The following is a 16923-nucleotide window of genomic DNA, read 5'->3' on the forward strand; positions in this document are numbered from 1 at the left end:
GAAAACGTGAAGGAAAGAGGGAGAAAACGTGAAGTTTTGGCTTCTGCCAAGAGAGGTGTAGGGTTTCTGGTGAAATTTGTCATGCTCTGACTGCAGCAGAGCTGGGTGCACCGAGAGGTGCCAAGCACAACAGGGGAGGCAAGAAAGGGAGCCCTTCTCCCTCTTCCTAGTCCACTCCAGTCGGGTGGGACGTGGAGTCACCAAACCCTTCGGTTAGGTTTTGGTGACGGCTTCAGTTCTCGGTCCTGCGTGGGGATTCGGAGTGGAAAGAGGCTTTACTTGGGCGCCGTGGCCTAGAAATGACCCAGGGCCTCCTCGGGGGTTGGTGTGCTTGGAAACTGGTAGCCTTTTGTGAGTGTAGAATGAGTGCAGTTCCACCAGCGGATAGTGGTGATGCTCCAAAGCGGTGCACTCCTTCCTAGTCCTGGCAGTAGCAAAGGTTTTGCACTAGCTTGGGAAATCGCTCCAAAAGTGGAGTTTGCAACTGGGATGCAAATCCAATACGCTTCATTAGTAAGAGTTATGCACCTCTTGAAGCACTTCTAACAGTGTGGTGAAGCTCTCCTCCCACTCTCTGCCTGGAAATGTATTGCCTACAAACGATGAGCCTGTGTGTTGCTGTGTAAAGGGAGATCTCTGACTGATGGGCTTAATTTTGTGTGGCGGGATAGTCCTTTTAACGGCGCGGATGCCATTTAGGCGGTTTAAGAGCCTATCTGCAGCAATTAAGGCATCCCAGCTTTCACAGAATATTGATGTGTCTCTTTTGTGCCTTTATGGAGTCAGGACACACTCCTGGACGTGACCTGAAGTCTAGAACTTGAACTGGAGCATGCACCTTCTAAAGACACTGATCACAGCTGTTAGTCACTGTGAAGGTGTTCCCTTTTAAAATGATGTTATTAAAGAGACAAATCGTTTTCATGAGGTCTGTTTTCTAAATCAGCTTAACTCTGAGATCAGCCCCTTTGGCGTGGAAGGGGCAGTGAGACTGCTCTGTGTAATTAACTTGCCTTTCCCCCCCTGTTAGGACATGTGCTAGTGATGGGTCTGTGTGGAGATGGGTGGTTAATCCCACAGCTGCTGGCCCTGGGGGCAGAAACGTGGTGATCATGCTTGTAGTGAAAGGAGCAGGAGTAAGTGCTCCACGAGATCTCCTCTTCCCTCTTCACCTGCATGGTTCTGTGCCAAACTGAATGTGAGTTTAAACAAGATGTGTCCCTCTGTCTGCTCTTCCCTCCTCTGTTTACGTGGTGCTGCTTCACTTTGTGCTGTGAACTCTCAAGCACCAAGTACCGAATTTGCAGTGGTTGCTTTTGGCAGGCCCACAGGTATAAAATCCCAGGAGGAAGCTGATGGCTCTTCTGACTAAGGCTCTGGCAGGGTGGGAGACCTGCCTCTTAGGAGAGCCAAGTATTCTTTTCTGAAGACTAACACAGATGCCCTCTAGGCATGTTGCCTAAAGGCTGCTTTCCTTTTCCAAAAGGGGATAATAAGTCTTTAGTTAATCTTCACTATGTATGGTTTTATCAGTGACTGTGAAAGTTTTGGATCACAGACAGAAAAGAAAAGCTGCTCTATGTTACAGCTGGGTCTTTGGAGACTGCAAACAAGAGCTCTGGGTTGTTTTTTTTCTGGTTCCAGTAAACCTGAAGGCAGCAGCCTCATCGATTTCAGTGGGGCAGGAGTGTATTTAAGGGTTGACTAAATTACTATCTGTTTATGTTCTAAGTTACAGAATTTTTCCAGGTATTCTCAGTGCTGTTATTTCTGTCTTCACTCTTAACAGCTTTGTCTTCCTACTGAGGGGAATGTGTAGAACAGCATAAAAATTACAGAAATTCCTCTTAATGCATTTTGTGAGTAACAGGAAGAGAAACCCAACCACTCTGGTGGTGACATCAGGAAGGCAGAACACTTCAGGATGATTCTGGTGCTTGTTCTTTTGACTATGAATACCTTTTCCATGTCCATTGGGCTTATTATGACTGTTACCGAGACATAAACTGCACTTAATCTAAGCTTGCACCATTTCAAAACCAAAAGTCATACTTTTTTAGGGAACAAAATATTTTTAGTTGTTTGTTGTGGGTTTTTTTTGTCTTTCCTGCCCAGAATCTTTTTCTTTTCTGTGTTGTGGAGGTGTATTAAATTCTGAGTCTAGCTTTAGCCAGTCTGCAAAATCCTTCAGAACTAGATGTTAAAGGTTCTAGTGATGTGAGCAGTTAAGTCAGCAACTGTGAAGTAGAATCATAGAATCAGACAGGTTGGAAGACATCTCCAAGATCATCCAATGCAACCTATTGCTTAGCCCTATCCAAGTATTTGCTGATGTGCCAGCTTGCTTTCTGAAAAAAACAAATATAAAAGCAGTTTATTTTACAGGAGAAGCCTTAGGAAATCACAACAGATTCACCACCTACCACTCCTTTAGCTCTTCAGTTTAACCAGGGGCAGCTGGCAGGCTTGGCCCTTAGACTCGAAATCTATGCAGCTGTGACAATTCCATGGCAAACAAGAATATTCATCGTTCTGGTGATAAAATCTGTTAACAAGAAACAGAGAAACACCTGCAGGTATTCTAGAGAGCGAGACAAACCCTTGAGTTCCAAGCTGTCTACTGCAAATAATCCCCACGTGAGTGGATTTTCCCTGAAGGCAACTTTTACTATAAATAGGAGCTCTTGGCCATATTGTAGCATCTGGCACTGGGGCTGCTGGTGACCCTAGGGCTCAGCCCAGGCTGTTACAGTTATTAGGGGGGTGACAGTTCAGATATGCGATTTCCTAGAGCTTTAGAGTCAAAGTATTCCTCTCGCGAAAATACCTAAAGCTGTTCACACCAGTTGTGTGTCTAAAATGTATCTACACTTTAAAACAGCAATTAAACGAGCCCTGTTCTGGAATTTTCTGATCCATTTCCCCAGTAAATTGGAAACAGCCTTACAAGAGCTTCGTTAAACTGAGCAGAAGCAGCCACCCATTTCTGCTAAACGTGAGAGCACACAAAGAATTCTGCTCCACCTTTAAGTTACTGACTGCCACAGATAGCAGCTTGGAGCTGCTGTTTCTTTTCTGGCTTTCTAGGGGTCTGCCTCGGTGCTTTGGAGAAGAGGGAGGTGCTAAACACCAATCACTTAAGCAGCTTTTTGTTCAAAATGCGTTCGGCAGAAGGTGCCTGAAGCTCAGGAAACTACCTGAGAGGTCTCAGGCTTTAGATCTTTGTTGTTGCTGCCAATGGTAAATACAGCTGGAAGAGTGTGTCTGTTGAGGGAGGACTGGGCTTGGAGAACATTTAACCTGTTGCAGAGGGAGAGGCAGTATCCCGTGATACTGAATTATGGGATTGGGACATTTTGGGTTTGTATGTAGGAGGGAAACTCAGTGTTTCATTCCATCTTGAGCATAGAGTTCAAGTCTTTCCTCCTTTGTATCTCTAGACATCCTTCCCACCTCGCTCGGGGATGGAGGGATTGTTAATTAGGAGTTTCTCTTACACTACAGCTCAGTAAAAGTCTCAATGTCTCTTTTTAATCTAAGAAGCTGTAAAGAAGCATCTCAGCCCGAGGGGCATTCCACCCGTGTTTGCTCTGTTAAAACACCTGTTGTAGAGGTACAGCTGGGTGGTAATTGCTCAAGCTTGAAAACCCCTTCCAGTTTCGAGTCTTACCAACGGTGTGGAGGATCTTCTTCCTTCAGGGGTTTGCTTTGGTTGCTTGAGTGTTTCTGAGGATAAGCACAGCATGCTAGGTAGGAAGGCAGAGGAATAAATAGAGTTAAACATTTTCTTTAAGGAGAAGACCTGTTTTGGGTCATTCTGTAAATGTGGGAGGTTTTAAGGTCTTTCTCTAATATGTGCTGCTCCTTTATTGAGAGAATAGTTTGCCAGGATCCTGAGATACAAAAGCCTTAAGGATGGGGGCAATGTAATATTGTCTGCAATCTACCTAGGCAAGTATCCTTCATCAACCCAGGCTCTTTCTGTTCTTCATAGGCTTGAACTGGTGTCCTGAGATTTATTTCCCTTCACATGATTTTTGGCAGAGGGATTCACTGAGGGAATTGCAGTACACCAAGAGCTGGACATGGTTAGCTTCATAGAAAGATGCTTCACAAGGCAGTTGTCCTTGTCCTTGTGCCGTACAAAGTCTGTATGCTATCTTAAAAAGGCATCACTGCTTCTTAAACCAGCAACTAATCTCTTCAGATAGACAGTGTGACATCAATGATGTGTTGCTGGGGACTTCTGAAAGCAGAGGCTGGAGTGAGGTGGAGGAGGAACACGAAAGGTGTCTTTACATTGATTCCTTTGTTTGTTTGCTTGCTTTGCTTGTTTTCAGAGTTCTGCCCACAAAACTTCTTGGTTAGCCTTCATGTTATTTCTGAAGGTGGCTAGCCCTGGTGATGTGAATGATGAGCTGCTGTTAGAGGAGCTGCTTCTTGTTCCTCCTCAGTTCAGAGCAGGGGAAGCCACCACAGACTGCCGTGTTGCTTTCCATTTGAAGCTCTAGCTTTGTGATGTGCCAAAGCAATTCAGAGACAGAGGTGTCTGGACACTAACAGAATCAGGGTTTGGGGATGAGAGAGCTTAAAACAACGATGTGACAAAACCCACTGCCAAAATTCTTACTGAACTAGCCTTTCACAGCAAACAAGGTTGCCCACTCCATCCAGTCGGGCTTTGCAGGTAGCTTTGTGTACAGCCCAGGGGAGCAAATCCCTTACCAAGCTGTGTCAGGCCTTGTGAGCAATGCAGTGAGCAGATTCCTTATCCTCACACCACTGTGCAAGGCTTTGGAGAATTGTACAACCACAGAATTGTTCTGGCTGGAAGAGACCTCTAAGACCATTGAGTCCAACCATCAACCCAACACCATCATGGCCATAAACTTTGTCTCCACCTGCCATGTCCACAGATTTCTTGAATGCCTCCAGGAATGGGGACTCCACCACCTCTCTGGGCAGCCTATTCCAATGCCTGAGCACTCTTGCAGGAAAGAGATTTTTCCTCATGTCCAACCTAAAGCTCTTCTGGTGCAACTTGAAGCTGTTTCCTCCTGTTCTATCATTTGTTACTTGGAGGAAGAGACCAACCCCAACCTCACTCTGACCTCTTTTCAGGGAGTTGTAGGAGAGCAATAAGGTCTCCCCTCAGTCTCCTCCAGACTACACAACCCCAGTTCCCTCAGCTGCTCCTCACCAACCCTGTTCTCCAGACCCTTCACCAGCTTTGCTGCCCTTCTCTGGACCCACTCCAGCCCTTCAACCATTCCTGTAGTGAGGGGCCCAAAACTGAACCCAGTATTTGAGGTGTTGCTCAGAGCATCAAGCCAGCTTGACTGAAACCTGCTATTAATAGTTTGGGTTATTTTTCATTACTATCTTTGTTCACTTCTGGCATCCTGTAAGTGTTTCTCCAATAGTTGTAAAAATTCCTGGAATTTCACCACCTCAGAGTCTATCTTCAAAAAGAGCTTTAGCTGGACTTTGTTTTGTGGTAGCTCCAGCTTTTCACCTTCCCCAGTTACCTGATGAGTTAAGAAAGCTTTTGTCCCATGATTTTTCCAAACCTATTCCAATTCTTAAACATCCAGCATGATGTGAGGTTTTATGAAGCTAGTTTCTGCCTTTTTAGTATCCCTTAAGTTCTGGGGTTTATTAAAAGCAGTCCATCTCTCCTGGAAGTTTTTGGCTTTTTGGTTGGGTTTGCTAGCTGGAGTGCAGTAAGAACACTTTCACTTTGATTTACGTGCAGGCTCTGATGACTTTGGCTGCGTTTTGACATCCATGGCTGTTTTCTAAAGTACTTCTCTCTGCCAAATTCTGCTTTGCATTTCCTGTCGTCTGAGCTTTTGTCTACCTTCCAGTGCTTTAAGTCAGCTTTCATCTTGGAAGTGGAGACATGCAAATTGATAAGTTCCAGTAAGCACCCCTGGAGCATGAAGAAGCTCTTGACATTTTCTGCTGAAGGGGCCAATCCAAGCCCTCCTTGGTACTCTTCTGTAGACCTCCAGGTGCTTCTCCAGGTAGGCATGTGTTGCTGCAAAAAGGGCCAACATCTTCAAAGTGATACCCTAGCTCTGAAGAAGGCCACACTGCAAGCTGAGCCTGTAGTGTGCCTGAAGGAGCTGCACATCAGAAGGTCAACCATCAGAGACTGCTTGCTTTTACTCATTATCATCAGATCCAAAGGAATTAACTCGGATCAGTAATGCTGGGTGCATGTGAATGACCACAGAACTTCAAAGCTGTTGAGATGCTTGTGTCTACCTGAGTGTGCTTTGGAAATTTTTTCTCTGCCCTGATGGGAACGTACCCAGCTTGGCCCTCTCCTCACTTTAGCTTCTTCCTATCACCTGTACAACAGAGATCATGGCCTGGAAAAGCCTTCTGTTCTTGTTTCCTCTCTGCTTTTGTTTAGAAGGAGCACAGTTGAAGGTTCACCTCTATTGCCTTTCTTACTGGCATCTCCTGTAGTGGCTGGAGAACTTGGTGTCAGGAGATCATGCTGCTGTTAGTGGACATCACGAGGTCGGTGCTGTCAGTGTGTGCTCAGCTTCCTCCCAGCCTGCAATGTCACTTCCTCTCCCGGGATGGCACGGGTTGTCTGAGGATGGCCTGTGGCCTTTACCTCATTGAACTGCTCTGGGAAGTCTCTTTCTTGGTTCCCTTTCCAGCTTTTCAACTCCTTCCTCTAAGTTAGAAATCTCTTTGAGTGCCTGTTGTGTCTTTTAACCACCAGGATCTCTGCTGGTCAGACCTTTGGGTCATGGTACTAGGTTGGATCTTGCCAACTGATCAGGTGAATCCTTTGGTTTTACTTCTGAGTTCTCCTTGGATTTCCAATGGTGTGTGCCACACAAGCAAACGTAGCAGTTTTCCCTCTGGAAGGCACAGATGTCTTCTGTCCTATTCCCCATGGGTTTGAGGGCTAAGGTGAACCTTGCTCTTATGCTTGTCCCATGGAGACAAGGTGAGCTGGGCTGTCATCTCCACTGTGTCAGAGCAGGTTGACTTCTGGCCATGGCATCTGTGTGTCTGAAAATGCACGTGTAGGTATAGGAGAGTAAAAGAAGGTGTTTCTGCAAGCTTGGGGGTGCTGTGTGAAGCCTCATTCTGCAGATGAGATCGTAAGGGCATGAAGATGTGCCAAGACCATGGGATGTGTGTAGTTATTTGTCTTTTGTGAGATCTCCTCTTCTGATATGATTCCTCCATTTGTTTTCTGGAGGCTGAAGGTGCACGGACATGCCTCATGCTGTAACCCTTGCCCTCTCAGGATGACCTTCTCCTCTGGTTGACTTAAGGATTATCCTTTGTGTGTTATCCAAGGGCTTTATCCTTTGCTGTGTGTGCGCTTCTGAGTTAGTGCCTGCTCGTGGTGGCAGCTTGGGTGCATTCAGGCTGGCGTTCAGGAGTAAGCTGGTCGAGTGTGACTCGCAGCCTGCAACGTGTGTTGTAATTCTGGCCGGGTGCTGGAGGTGACCACTTCAGAAGTGCCTTTTACGAGTGGAAAGTAGCGCACGTGGTGGTTTCATGCTCAGAGGCTGTGTTCCCTCCTCTTGCTCCATCTGGAGCAGAATGTCTGTGAGATCACATGCTCGTGAGTAAGGGCAGGAAAAATGCAGGGCTCAGGCACACCAGCAAATCCGCAGCGTGGTTGTGCTGGGCTTCAGGAGCACGGTTTGGCTCTGAGGACTTGGAACGTTTGGCATTTGTGGTGTAGCTAGAGAACCTTCATCCATAAAATACCTGCTGGAGGGGAAAAGAAAGCTATGCCCCTTCCAAGTGGGGAGTCAGTTTCTTCACCTGGAAATGACTTGCCAGTGCCTCAGCTCCTCCACCTTCCACCGAGTAGTAGGAGAATTCACGTGTGGGAAGCAGTCCTTTGCATGAAGCGAGGAGTGGGCAATCCTGCCAGAGCCTGAGAAGTGCCACCATGGGGATCCTGCTCCACAGGGGCTGTCCTCTCTGCAGGACAAACCACTTGCTTCTAAAAATACCTGCCCATGTAAACGTGTCCTGCTCCAGAGAAGGGAGAAGGGTTGTTGTGGAGCCTTTATACACAGAAGCACCGGTTTATTTGTACAACAATGACTCGTGGTGTTGCTTGGTGCTTTTAATTGAGGTAATTCTTACGCAGACATGCAGGAGTTTGACCTTTTTCTTCTTCTCTGCAACTGATAGCTTCTGGTGATACTATTATTCAGAGTACAATGCACTGTGGGGAAACCTGTTCAAACATGTGAACTGCAGCACAAAATACTACACAGGCTGCACACAGAGTATTAACTCCTGAGTCCACCACTACGGTGTGCTTCTGCAAAGTCTGCTGTGTGGGAATATCTGAAGGGTGGGTGCCAAGGAGAAGGGGGTCTGTCCTGTGAGAGGACAAGAGGCAATGGGCACAAACTGGAATGCAGGAAGTTCCACCTTAACATGAGGAGAAATGTCTTTGCTGTGAGAGTGCTGGAGCCCTGGAGCAGGCTGCCCAGAGAGATCATGGAGTCAACTTCTCTGGAGGCTTTCACAACCTGTCTGGATGTGCTTCTGTGTGACCTGTCATTGCAGGGAGGTTGGATTCAATCTCTAGAGGTCATTTCCAACCTCTACCACTTTATGATTCTGAAAAGGTAACTTAATGGCTCTTACCAAAGGATGAAGCCGTTGGGCTGAAGCAGTTTGACTGCATGGGAACATCCTTTGTTTTCAACAGCCTTGCTTGATGCATTTGGAGTGATAATTTGGTATCCTTTAGCTTTTGGGTATTATCTGTCTTTGAAACTATCCCCATTTTCTACAGACCAAGGACTGCAGTGATGAAACAGGCTGCCCAAGAGGGTGGTGGAGTCGCCATCCCTGAAGCTGTTCAAGAAACCTGGGGCCATGGTTTAATGGCTATGGTGGTGTTGCACTGCTGGTTGGTCTCAGTAATCTTCAAGGTCTTTTCCACCCAAAGCACTTCTGTGATTCCACAATGCCAGTGTTTGAGTAGCAACAAGCTTGGCTGTAGACACCTCATACGCACTTCAGCCTCCACAAGGAACAGCCCAGCAATTCCCTGTGATCCTTTGTGGCCTGAGTGCGGCCTGGGAAGGTGTGGCCTTTGCTGGAAGCATGGAAATGATCCATCACACATCACCCAGCCTTCTCTCTTTCTCCAGGATGTTTCCACAACATAATTAGCAGGGATTTTTGCCCTAAAAATGAGTCAAACCCATGACAGAAGCAGTGGTACTTCCTGTGGCATAGGTACAGTTCATGCCCTGCGTGTCCATGGTATTTGATACTCCTCCAGGTCCGCGTCTGCCTCATTAGCAATGTCTTCAACTGTCCAGCCAAACTGTCAACAAAACATAAAACTTCTGCTGGTACCACAAACCCTCTACCCTTTCAGTTTGTGTGATATATAACTGGAAAGAAACAGGAGCCAAATTGCAGTTCTCTGCCATCTGTTTTAGTTGATAAATGAAGAAACTTTGAGCCCTGACGAGGTCCTGGCATTGTGCCTGTTGAAGGCAGAGCGGTGTCTTCACCCCAGTTCCTATGTCATTTTGCTCTTGAGGAGAGAGGAGGGACGTTGTTTGTTTGTTTGTCTGACCGTGGCCCACAGGAGCAGTTGCTTTGCTGAGGCTTGGCTTTGCTTTGCTCTTTCTTTTAGCCTTGGTACCAGTGGGATAGTGGCTTGGACAGTGCTGTGCTTGGTCTCTGCTACGCTCAGTAATTTCCAAACCTTCTGTTCCACTTCAGTTCCGTGTGGTGGAAACCATGAGAAGTCCAAATGTGCTTGAGTTTCTGCAGCGTCAGTGAAGATCTTGTATGTGCCTATTAGTACCTGTGAAGCTCTGAGCTGACTGCACCTTGTTGTGTTTCTGGAGAACGTGTCAGAACAGGCATGGGGACAACCATAGTATGGGAGTACAAGGGCAGGGGTACAAGAGGATGGGGCCAGACTCTTCTCAGTGGTACCTAGTGACAGCATGAGGAGCAACAGGCACAAACTGCAAGCCAGGAGGTTCCATCTGAACGGGAGGAGAAAATTCCTGTCTGTCAGCTCTGCAGCAAGTTACTCCAAGTGGTTGTGGAGTCTCCTCCTCTGCAGAGGTTCCAAACCCACCTGGACATTGTGATCCTGAGCAAGCTGCTGTGGGTGGCCCTGCTTTAGCAGGGGGACTGGACTGGATGATCTCTAGAGGCCCTTTCCACCTCCCACTGTTCTGTGTGGTTCTGTAATACTAGAAGATGCTAGGCAGGTGTCTTTATAGCTTGCTCATGGTGCAGCCATAGTGTGACCCAAAAGGACAGTCCTGGACTACTCTGAGTACCAGGATATCAAAATCTGTTTGCCATGTGATTTTGCTTTCTAGCTACTAGTAAAATATAAGCTATCTACTACACACCCCTTTCTTGCCTCATGCAATTCCTTGCCTGGGTTTGTCCCAAGCCAAAAGCCAGCCCACCAAAGACTGTGGGCTCAGCACTTAGTCTGCTATTTTTGGGATAACTATAGAATCATAGAATAGATTGGGTTGGAATGGACCTCTAAAGGTCACCTCATCCAAACCCCCTACAGGCACCAGGGACATCTTCCTCTGGAGCAGGTTGCTCAGATTCCTCTGTCAAACTATCTCTGGGGAAGAAGCCTCAACTACCTCTCTGAGCAACCTGTTCCAGTATTCCACTACCCTCATGGTGCAGAACTTGTTCCTAACATCCAATATAAATCTGCTCTGCTCTCCTTTCAAACCATTGTCCCTTGTCCTACCACTGCAGGCCTTTGGAAGCAGTCCCTTTGCAGCCTGCTTATAGCCCACTTCAGATACTGGAAGGCTGCTATTAGGTGTCTCAGGAGCGTACTCTTCTCCAGGCCAAACAACCTCAGCTCCCTCAATCTGTCCTCACAGCAGAGTTGCTCCAGCCCCCTGATCATCTTCATGTTTTCCTCTGTGAGAGAGGTTGGTAAGTCAGAAGGATGCTCTTGTGAGCAGTTAGCTGAGAAAGAGCTAGCAAAGAGCAACGAGACTCTTGTAGGGGTTTGTGGTTTGTGTTTATTTTCTTTCTGCCCCCCACCTTGAAGACCTCCCTAGGAGATGTTCTTACCATCTGGAGAGGTGGCTGCATGGTTTGTTTACCTCTCTTTTTTTTTTTTGTGATAGCAGAAATTGGTAGGAAGCTGATGTTGGTTCAGGTGTGGATGAAACCCAGGCGCCTTCCATAAGCTGCACGCAGGGAAGAGAGGCTGCAAGACCTGGGGCGAGCATGCTTTCCTTCTCAGAAGCTTGTTCGAGTTGAATGGCGCTATCTGAACATCTTAGAAGCTGTTAAAAGGATGAAGTCTGCCAGAACTTTCTTGTTCTTACAGGAAAAATAACAATATTACCCCTTAAGTCAGAGGTAAAGAACCACCTCAAGTGTTAGGACAGCGAGTCGGCTGCCAGTGAGTTTCTATGTGGAGGCAGCCCAAACTCTGACAGAGACCTTAACTAGGCAGAAGAAGGTGGTGGTTAGGGTGGTTGTTTTTTTTTCCCCTTTCAGTACTTAAACATATTTCAGCTGCTGTGACTTACTGGAAATTGCTTTCTTAGTAGTAAAGGAAATTGTTCTACTGACAGCATGGAGGGCTAAGCAGCTGTGAAAATGAGCATGTTGGTTTCTTAACTAGGTGAAGTATCTAGTCATAAAAGAGATGCTAATCATGTAGTCATGACCCCTCTTTCTCCAAAGCAGATGTAATTAGAAAGCATAGAAGTAAAAAAAAAAAAAAGGCATCTCAAAATAGGTTGTTGTGAGACAGTAATGGAATTATAACCTTATACAGTAAACAGAAATGTTTACCAAACTTTCATTTTCAGATAAGCCAGAGTATCACTTTAGTGCTTGCTTTAAATTCTAGTGGTTCATCAGCACAAGAAGGACATAGAACTGTTGGAGCAGATTCAGAGGAGGCCATAAAAGATGTTCCAGAAGGCTGGAGTACCTCTGCTTTGAGGACAGGCTGAGAGTTGGGGTTGTTCAGCCTGGAGAAGAGAAGGCTCCAGGGAGACCTTAAAGCAGCTTTTTGGTATTTGAAGTGTGCCACAGGAGAGCTGGGGAGGGATTTTTTGACAAGGGCTCATAGTAGCAGAGTGAAGGGCAGTGGCTTCAGACTGGAAAAGCTCAGTTTAGCTTAGTAGCAGATTAGCCATTAGGAGAAAATTCATCCCCATGAGGGATGGGCAAGCACTGCAATAGGTTGTCCAGAGAAGTTGTAGAGGAAGCTTGGAAGTGTTCAAAGCCAGGTTGGATGAGGCCTTGAGCAACCTGGTCTAGGAGGAGGTGTCCACAGCAGGGTTGCCCTGTGCTCAGAAAGATACAAAGATGTGTGCAAGTGCAGCTGGAAGCAGCTGCCTGGTGCTGCTGTGATTTAATTAGTATACTTTACAGAATTCTTTCTGCTTGGTGTTCCCTGAACCTCTTAATGCCCATTGCTGTCCCTGCTGTTCAGTGCTCTGCTTTAGAAACTAGTATTTACACCCATAGCATCATAGAATCGTGTTGGCTCTCAAAAATCACCAAGTTAAATCAATGTCACCATGGCCATTAAACTGTGTCCCCAAGTGCCATGGCCACACCTTTCTTGAATGCCTCCAAGGATGGGGGACTCCACCACCTCCCAGGGGAGCCTGTTCAAATCTCTGAACACTCCTGCAGCAAAGAAATTGTTAATTGTTCCTAATCTCCAAACTAATCCTCCCCTGGCACAATTTCAGGCCATTTCCTCTTATTCTATTATCTGATACTAGGAAGAAGAGACCAACCCCCACCTCACTCCAACCCCCTTTTAGGTAGTTGTAGAGAGCACAGAGAGGAAGAAGAGAGCTGAAGCCCATATCACTTTCCCTTCCATTTTTCTGTTCTCTTCTTAGTTTTGTCTTGTTGAAGACCTCAGTGCTGCCTCTCCTCTCTGCAGGGTTCCCTTGGGTGCTGCACCATCCCCTCCTCCTCCTCCTGCCACAAGCAGTAGGGTGCATCCTGTTTGGGGTTGCTGCTGTGTCACCTCAGATGACACACACTAGCGTGAGGAGGGGAAAGGGAAACGAGGAGCCAAGCGAGAGATTACTCTGCCAACAGCTCCTTTCCAAAAAAGAACTGAAATCCAACCAAACAACCCAGTCCCAAGTGTCCTGGTGGCATTGACAGCTCTTGCTGTCCAGCACATGAGCCTTTCTTTCCTGTTGATGCAGCAGAATAAATAGCTTCATGTGGTGCTGTTCTGGCTGCCAGCAGGATACTTGCACAGCTCTAGGCTGCATCGAGTTCCCACATCTTAGAGATGCTTGTGTGGATGAGCTGAATGGGGAGGAAAAAAGAACAACAGCCAGCGGGTGGAAAGAGGTGATTCTGATACTCTGCTCTGGTGAGACCACACCTGGAGTACTGTCCAGCTGTGAGCCCTCCAACACAAGGTGGATGTGGACCTGATGGAGCAGGTCCAGAGGAAGCCACAAAGATGATCATAGGGCTGGAGCACCTCTGCTGTGGGGACAGGCTGCGAGATGTGGGGCTGTTCAGTCTGGAGAAGAGAAGGCTTCAGGAAGACCTTAGAGCAATATTTGAGTATCTGAAGGGAACCTACAGGAAGGCTTGGGAAAGACTTTAGAAGGGCTTGTGGTAATAAAACAAGGGACAATGGTTTGAAAGTGGAGCAGATTAGATTTAGGTTGGACATTAGGAGGAAGTTTTTCACAATGGGGGTGGTGAGATATTGGAACAGGCTGCTCAAGGATGTGGTTGAGGCCCCATCCCTGAAGACAATAAGACAAGACTTGATATGATCTTAGGGAGCCTGATCTAGTTGGAGATGTCCCTGCTGACTGCAGGGGGATTGGACAAGATGACCTTTGAGGGTCCCTTCCAACCTGATGCAATCTTTGGGTCTGTAGAAAGAGGTGAGGCAAGAAAATGCTTTTGAGAAAGCAAAGCTGAGTCTGCTGCTCCGTAGGAAAGAGAGGAAACAACACATGTCCCTTTGGTTCCTGAGGAACTGTGCTGTGTGAACTATGGAAGATGCAAGAGCTGCTGCGGAGCTGCTCAGAAGTGGCTGCTGTGCTGCAGCCCCAGGAGAGTCCCTTTGGGAGACAGGAGTTGCCCCTGCCACATCTGCTGGCAGCGTCTGGAGCTACCTTCTCCTCCAAGCCATTGCCACCAGTCCCAAGGGGTTTATCGAACGTCCACTGCGTGTCTCTTGATTAAGTACAACCTCTCCCAGTGCAACAATGCAGGGTTTATCAAGGGCTTCTGTTGATTCTGCCGCAGGAGGCAGGGCTGCTTCGGACTGCGTGTTCCAGCTCAGTCCCATGATAAGGAAGGTGTGTGTGTGTTTGTGCTGATACCCAGGCAGGGCACAGAGCTGCCCTGTGCTTTCCTGCTCACAAACCAAGATTTTAGCAGTAGGTGGAGACACAGGAGCTGCTCTCAGCTCATGCTCAGAGCTTGCAGTTATCTGGCTCCTGGAGTTTTCAGTAAGACTTGACCAGTAGGAAATCCCTCTTACAAAGCTTATTTATGATCCTATGAAGAGTGGTTTGGGTTGGAAAGGACCTTAAAGATCATCTAGTTCCCACCCCCTGCCATGGTAGGGACACCTTCCATTAGACTGGGTTGCTCAAGGCCACATCCAACCTGGCCTTGAACATCTCCAGGGAGGGGGCATCCACAACCTCTCTGGGCAACCTGGGAGGCTGTTGAAACATTACAGAGCAATGGCCAGTCCTAGCCTGTGTTTTCCATTCCTACTACTCTTAAAAATCCAGGCCTGTGAACACAGACTGAGCAAACCAGAGGGGACAGCAGAAAGTCTGAGAGTAGAGAGGTCACTGTGGCAGTGAGCAAAGCACTCTATTGCAAACCCAGTAGAGCACTTTGTCAAGATTGGTTTAGAGACTGAGCAGCTCCTTCAGAATCAGAGGGACCACTGCCTGACTGACACCTAAAACCATTAAGTGCTCTTCTTAAGCTTGAGTGGTCTTTTGCTTTGGATAACCAAAGCACTGAGGACACTCCCAGTGTGAATGTACTGGGTTGGTGGGGGCCAGGCTGTTCCACTGTTCCAGCAGCCCAAATTTCTTGGAGACATTAAATGAAGTTATGGCCATGTGGCTTGCCCAAGCATCTGATTTTTATTTGTCCTCATGTCCTTACAGGTTACATAAAAGTGAAGTCAAGCAGTGTCTTTAGTGCCTGCTCTATATAGATCTACCTGAAATAGTTTCAGGTCATCTTTGCATGCTTAATTTGGGAAACAATTGAGCAGCATGACTCTTACCTTGGAGAACTGAGCAGCCTGGGCTCCTCTCACCAGTCTTGGGTTCCTGCAATAGCTGTGCAAATCAAGATCTCATCCCTTCCACAAATTAAGTAGGGGCCTGTTCAACTTGTAGAGCCAGTAAGGGAGGCATGTTCAGTCCGTGGGTTGGAGCCAAGTTAGAGAAGTCATAGCTCCTGAAAAGCAGTTTGAGGATAGATCCAATCCACCTAGGCATTCATTAATGTGATTTGGCAGATCTATAGAAGTGTCCCTAATTGTTTCTGGTTCAGAGCCTGGCAGTAGACTGCAAGTGCAGTGAACTTCTTAGTAGTTTTGAGAGTTAACTAAGGAGATCCAGGTTGAAGGCTGCCAAGCACAGAGCTTCCACAGAAGCAAGTAAAGCCACCTGAAAGGAGATTGGAGCCAGGTGGGAGTCAGTCTTTTTTCCCTGCTAACAAGTGGTAGGATAAAAGGAAATGGCCTCAAGTTGCACCATGGGAGGTTTAGTTGGACATTAGAAGAAACTTTTTCACTGAAAGGCTTCTCAAACAGTGCACAGTCTCCCCAGGTTGCTGATTGAATCCCCATCCCTGGAGGTGTTTCAGATAGGCAGAGCTGTGCTGAGGGACATGGCTTAGCCCCAGACTTGGTAGAGTTAGAAAATAGTTTGACTGCATGATCTTATAGGTCTCTTCCAACCAAAATGACTCTAAGTAACTGCTCTGTGTGTAGAAAGGTTGTAGAATTGAGGCAGGCATCACACTGGACTGTTGGAGGATGCTGAGATCAAAGGTGCCGATGACAGTGGTGTCAGACGGTTGTTGACTCATGGGGAGGATCTCTCCTTACTGCTGGTGGGGTGAGGATACAAATGAGCATCACATATGGATAGGCCAGGCAGAGCTTTCATTCCACAGGCAGGAGTTTATTGTACTTGTATCACACAAATCATCCTCTGCCTTTGGTTTGCAGTGTTCCAGTGGAGCTAAGATGGGGTTTTGGTGAGATCTGAGGGGGAAATAAGGCAGAGTCAGCACACTGAAGTCATGCTCCTTGCTTTACCCATGGAAGTAGCAACACTGCTCATGTGCTCAGCATTAGGCATGTGTTTTAAATAAGTTCCTAATCCAGAGTCTAATTATTTGTCCAAGTAAAATCTACACAAGTGGAGAGGCTAAGGCAACAAACACTGTGTTGAAAATGCCACAATTCAAAGGTTTGAGGGAGTTTTCTTCAGGGAAACAGCTTTTGGTGTTTAATGCATTTTCATGAGACACTGAGTTTTGATGTTGCTGTTGGAACAAAAGGACCTGGAGCTGCTGGAGCAGGTCCAGAGGAGGCCACAAAGATGATCAGAGCACCTCCCCTGGGCTGGGAGAGTTGGGGCTGTTCTTTCTGCAGAAGAGAAGGCTCCAGGGAGACTTTAGAGATGGATTTTAATATCTGAAGGGGGCTTACAAAGAAGGAGGGGAGGACTTTCTATAAGGGGTTGTAGTGATAGGACACTATGTAGGGGGATAGGATTGATGCAGAGAATGGATTGAAGCTGGAAGAGGGGAAATTTAGACTGGCAATCAGGAAGAAGTTCTTTCCAGTGAAGGTGATGAGACATTGAAACAGGTTGCCCAGGAAGGTTG

The 16923-nt window shown here is 47.0% G+C and overlaps 1 protein-coding gene across 3 annotated transcripts in view; it reads left to right on the plus strand.

Moving 5' to 3' along the window:
* The window catches only part of FNIP1 (folliculin interacting protein 1), a 90231-nt gene that overhangs the window by 962 nt on the left and 72346 nt on the right, over nt 1-16923 (plus strand). The window lies entirely within an intron of this gene.

Source organism: Pogoniulus pusillus, chromosome 22 (assembly GCF_015220805.1).
Source record: "Pogoniulus pusillus isolate bPogPus1 chromosome 22, bPogPus1.pri, whole genome shotgun sequence".
In the NCBI taxonomy this organism is placed as follows: domain Eukaryota; kingdom Metazoa; phylum Chordata; class Aves; order Piciformes; family Lybiidae; genus Pogoniulus; species Pogoniulus pusillus.